This window comes from Pinus tabuliformis, chromosome J (genome assembly GCF_031772625.1).
Source record: "Pinus tabuliformis cultivar Carrire ecotype Pingquan chromosome J, CPIR1, whole genome shotgun sequence".
Taxonomy (NCBI): Eukaryota; Viridiplantae; Streptophyta; class Pinopsida; order Pinales; family Pinaceae; genus Pinus; species Pinus tabuliformis.
The window spans coordinates 162,018,727-162,024,860 of NC_142295.1; positions in this window are offsets into that span (position 1 = coordinate 162,018,727).

The window sequence follows — 6,134 nt, forward strand, 5'->3', positions numbered from 1 at the left end:
GATAAAAATTGGTAGACCCCAGCCACCGTCAAAAGAGCCAATCACGATTTTAGACACCCCAGCTACACAAAATGAGAGGTATCCCTCAAAGGCATCCATCACCTATGAACAGGGAAGCTTGAAGACATCCACCTGCAGACAAAGAATGAAAATGTTGGACATAAAGGCCTCTCTATAGGATGCTAAGACAGTTCTACAGGAAGCTGAGAATTCTCTAGGAAAAGGAGCACAGGCAGTGGGAAGAAGGAGAGAGAAAAGCATGGTTTCATAACTGAGAAGAGGACATCACTTCAGAAGCTTGGCATGACAGGGAGGCCACCAGGGCCATCAAAGATGAGGAGATAGATTAGTTGCTCAGAGGATGAGCAACACTTTCAGTAGGGGGGTGATGATGAGCCCCAAAAATGGATAATTGTATGGGCTCATTCAACCTCCTAATTCGACTTAATCCACCATTCTCATTAGTTTATTGCATGTTTTTTATTATATTTATGCTAATAGAGTGAATTGGGTTAGCCATTATGCCAACAAATCTAATGGGTGCTTTGTGCAGATTTTTAGTCAATTTTGAGACAAAATCAAAGGTTTTAATGAGCACTTGGCAGCCAAATTCGTAGAAGAAAAAGGGAGAGGATTTTTAGGGAGGTGCCCCCTTCATTTATGGGCCCTTACCTTGAATTCTCCACCATCAGCTCAGAGTTCAAGGGCCACCAAATCAATTATCACAAGGGCAACCGAGCAAGTGCTAGTAAAAGTGCTGTTAACTACAAGTTTTGGCAGCCGAGTTCCTAAAGTTTAGGAGGGTTGTTGGGCTACTCAATTTGTATAAATAAGAGGGCTTAGGGCCTCATTTCAGTTAGTCACTTTGTAGGCAGAAGTTAGCTAGTTTGTAGTTCGATTTTTAGTCATTTTTTAGGCACTAGTTTAGCTCTGCATTTCAGCACATTTGTAAGCTTTTCCCTTGTGGACAGTTTTTGATGTAACTATTATTTCTTGATCAATAAAGATGAATTCAGCTTTTCCACCAGCTCTAAATCTCTCTTAGGAGGTTGTAGCTCTTGGGGTTGGGCCCATCTCAAGTGCCCAGTACCTCCTTTGTTTACTTTTATGTGTTTTTGCTGCATTCTTAGAATAAAATCTGCTATTTAGATTTAAATCTTGTTTTATTGTTTAGGTTGCTTTTGATGATTAAAAAGGCTTTTCATATTCGGATTTAGTTGATAGGTTAATAACAGGGACGATCTTCAGAAAAAAGGGCCATCAAGCACCTCTAATTTCACCTCTCCCTCAGTGGGATCAGGAGCTGGGATCAAGGTGACCTTGCTACCACCAAAAACACTATCTTTGCTTCGCCATGCAACCATTAGTGTTCGATTTTTATTTGCAAAAGTTGGTTACATGTTCAGATTCTTGATTGCTTCATTGCATAGGTAGTATACATGGTTTCATTGCAAATAAACTTCTGTTCGTTCTCTTTACTGTTAGCTAGATCAGATTAGGTCAACGTAACTAGGTCTCTGATTTTACAAGTCTTTGTTGGTTCAGTTGGAAAAACAACGTGCAGAGCACCTGTACCACTTCTCTATCTGCCCATACTCCATCAAATAATCTACTCCAACCCTTAGTCCATGATTCCTACCCTTCATTTTCCATACTTTCCCCACCTTGCCCTAATTTCTACATTCTTGTGCATCATCGCTTCCTCCATCCTTGAAAAAATCCAATTGCTCCTTAGCCTCATCCACCAAGTCCTAGACCCCTTAACATCATTATCCAAACTCCATTTCCACTTTCCCACCATTTCTCCTCCATCAACCCTCCAAAATCCTCTTTTCGGAACATCCTGTAGAAAATTACAGAACATCCTGTAGAAATTCCAGAACATCCTGTAGAACCCCTGGAGACTTCCTGTAGAAGCTCACGAATGAGGTTTCTTGATAGCCAAACTCTGTGAAACTCTCTGGAACGGTGTTAGGGACCCCTTAGGCCCTCTCTAAACTTTCCCGACCTCCTCCAAGCATTTCCTCTCGCCAATCCACCTCTGCACAGTCAAAAACAGTTAAAAGCACATGCATGATAATTCTGACAACTTATTCAAAAATACAAAAAGATGTTTTCTTCAGATAGTGATAACTTAGACACATGCATTTTACCTTCCTAGAAGTCAATGGAATCTCTTTCAGTAGCTTGCATCCTCTTTTTTGCATCGGTAGGGCTAGCTGGTAAAATTAGGGTTTGCTAGGGTTTGCGTTTCCTTTCAGCTTTTCAGTTTCTTTCTGCAAGTAGATTAGCCTCCTTTGATTTAGCTTTCATCCATCAGTTAAAAAGCTTCTTCTTCAAGCTCATAGAAGTTGGCTTAAGCTCCTAATGGACTTGTACCAGTTGATCAAGTGACAGTCACGGCAAGAGCTAGTACTTGTGCATACAGCACTATCGCTTCCAAGTTTGTTACGAACTACTGGGTTGATAAAATTAAAGAAGGGAGTCCCAAGAGTTGCAGCATTATTGCTGCAATACTGGAGCTCACCAGTTGACACCACAACAATTGTAAGAAAAAAGAGCAAAAGAGCTTTGTTACAGTTGTGATAGCAAATACACTAAAGGTCATAAGTGTGCTGAGAAGAAATTATTCTACATAGATTGTGAAGAGGAAGAAGAAAAGGAGAAAGAAAGGTAAAAAGAAGAGGATATACTCTAGGAACAAAGCCTAGATAAAGAAGAAATGAATCCAACCATATCTTGTAATGCATTGGCGGGAATTACCGCTCCTCAAACCATCAAGATAGAAGGACAAATCAAGAAGAAAAAGGTAATAGTGTTGATTGATTCAGGAAGTACCCACAATTTTATTCATTGTAAGGTAGCAAAAGAATTGAATTGCTTCTTATATCCAACACTAGAGTGTCAAGTGGTGGTCGCAAATGGAGGAACAATAAATTTCTCAGGAAAGTGCCATAATATCAAGCTATCCATGGGAGAATATGTATTGACTACCCCAATGCTTTCCATTCCAATGGGAGGTGATGATGTTGTACTAGGAGTCCAATGGCTACAATCCTTGGGTACAATAGCTTTTAATTTTCAAGAACTTTTCATGAAATTTTATGTGGAAGGAAAGGAAGTTAAATTAAGGGGTATTGCAGGCAAACCGGGAAAGATAATCAGCTCTAACGGTATGACAAAGCTTCTAAAAAGGGAACAAAGAGGTGTAATTGCACAATTATGTTCACTAGATGTTTCCACATTGGAATCATCTATTTATCCAGATCTCCAAAAAGTCTTGGACAATCATCCCAAGGTATTTGAGACTCCCAAAGGTCTCCCACCTATTCGTGATCATGATCATGCTATTCATCTGATTCCAAGAAGTGTTCCTCCAAACATCAGGCCATACAGATATCCCTATGCCCAAAAGAGTGAAATTGAACATATGGTTGCAGAAATGCTAGAGGCTGGTATAATTCAACTGAGTCAAAGTTCTTTCTCTACTCCATTAGCATTGGTGCACAAGAAGGATGGATCATGGCGCATGTGTTCGGATTATAGGGAACTCAAAAAGCTCACTATTAAAGATAAGTTTCCCATTCCTATCATTGATGAATTACTGGATGAATTGCATAAATCAATTTACTTCACCAAGTTGGATCTTCATTCAGGATATCATCAAATCAGAATGAAGACTGAAGACATTCCGAAAATAGCATTTAGAACTCATGAGGGTCATTATGAATTTTTGGTCATGCCTTTTGGCCTTACCAATGCACCTTCAACATTTCAAGGTTTTATGAATTCAATTTTCAAACCATTCCTTAGAAAATTTGTGTTAGTATTTTTTTATGATATACTAATCTACAACAAGTCTTGGAAGGATCATGTTGAACATGTTGACAGGGTGCTACAACTATTGGAGGAGAAACAATTATATGCAAAAAGATCCAAATGTTTCTTTGGAGTACAAGAGGTGGAATATCCGGGTCATATTGTATCTTATGAAGGAGTTAAGGTAGACCCTAGCAAAATTAAAGCCATTAAGGAATGGAAAATTCCCACATCCATAAAGCATCTTTGAGGATTTCTCGGGTTGACAGGGTATTATCGCAAGTTTGTTAAGAATTATGGGAGAATAGCAACACCTCTAACAACATTATTGAAGAAAGATGCATTTTCATGGACTCCAGAAGCAACAAAGGCATTCAAACATCTTAAAGAGGCAATGTGCCAAGCACCGGTCTTAGCTACACTGGACTTCACAAAAACCTTTATTGTGGAATGCGATGCTTCAGGAAATGGAATTGGTGCTGTTTTAATGCAAGATGAAAGACCCATTGCTTTTGAAAGTTGTCCAATCAAGGGAAAGTTTTTACACAAAGCTATTTATGAGAAGGAAATGTTGGCAATACTCCATGCACTTAAGAAATGGTGACCCTACCTAATGGGAAGACACTTCAAGGTAAAAACGGATCATGATAGCCCTAAATACTTTTTAGAACAAAGATTATCCTCTGAAGAGCAACAAAAGTGGGTCACAAAGATGTTGGGTTATGACTTTGAAATCATCTACAAAAAAGGGAAGAAAAATGTGGTGGCAGATGCACTCTCAAGAAAGGATGAGGATGTGGAAGCCTTGTTGTGTGCCATTTCTATTATCCAACTAGATTGGATAAACGAAGCAAGGGAGGAATGGAAGAATGACGAAGAAGTGTGGGCACTTATTCGAAAGTTACAACAAGATTCCAGTATGTCTAATACATTTAGCTGGAAAAATGATTCATTATGGTACAAAGATCGCTTATACCTCTGTAAGAATTCCCAGCTAAAACAAAAGATTCTTATGGAATTGCACACTTCTCCCTTAGGAGGGCACTCAGGATTTTTAAAAACTTACCACAAGGTTAAGAAGGAATTTTTTTGGGATGGCCTTAAATCAGATATTCAAAAGTTTGTGGCAGAATGTTTGGTTTGCCAACAAAATAAATTTGAAACAATTAAGACACCGGGTCTATTACAACCTTTATCCATTCCAATCCAACGTTGGGAGGAGGTTTCAATGGATTTTATCATAGGTTTACCCAAGTCTGAGGGAAAGAGTGTCATCATGGTGGTAGTTGACAGACTTACCAAGTATGCACACTTTTGTGCATTATCACATCCATTTAAAGCTAGTACAGTTTCTACTGCATTTATGGAAACAATTCAAAAGCTACATGGAAACCCAAAGATTATTATAAGTGACAGAGATCCCATTTTCACTAGAAATTTTTGGACAGAATTATTTTCTTGTCTTCGTACTCAGTTAGCTCATAGCTCATCTTATCATCCTCAATCTGATGGGAAAACTGAGATAGTAAACAAATGTTTGGGAGGATATCTCCGTTGCTTTGTATCTGATAAACAGACATAATGGGTCAAATGGTTGCCTTTGGCTGAATGGTGGTATAACACTTCCTTCCATACAACAACAAAAATGACCCCATTTATGGCACTTTATGGGTATCAGCCACCATCCATCACATCATATCTAAGAGAAAATTCTAAGGTTCAAGCAGTGGAACATCACATCGAACATCAACAACAAGTCCTCCAACTCTTAAAGGATAACCTCGTGTTGGCACAGAATAGAATTAAACAACAGGCAGATCAACATCGTAGCGAAAGAAGTTTTGATGTAGGTGATTGGGTATTCCTACGGCTACAACCATATAAGCAAATTTCCCTCAAGAAAGCTAAGAAGGATAATAAATTATCACCAAAGTATTATGGTCCATACAAGGTGTTGCAGAAGATTGGTACTATGGCATACAAATTGGAGCTTCCTGCAGCTTCTCGATTGCACCCAATTTTCCATGTTTCATGTTTAAATAAGGTTATAGGCAACAAGCTCCCAGTTCAAACAATATTGCCAGAACTTGACAAAGAAGGAAAAATTATATTGGAATCGGAAGCAGTCACAAAAACAAGAACTCGATAGCTACGAAATTGATCAATTTCGGAGTATCTTATCAAGTGGAAGAACTTATCCGCTGAAGATTCCACATGGGAGGATGAGAATTTTATACAAAAGCATCCAGAACTTCTCTAGCGTTGAGGACAACACTTTTTTGAAGGAGAGGGGCATGTTGGGTCCCTATAATACT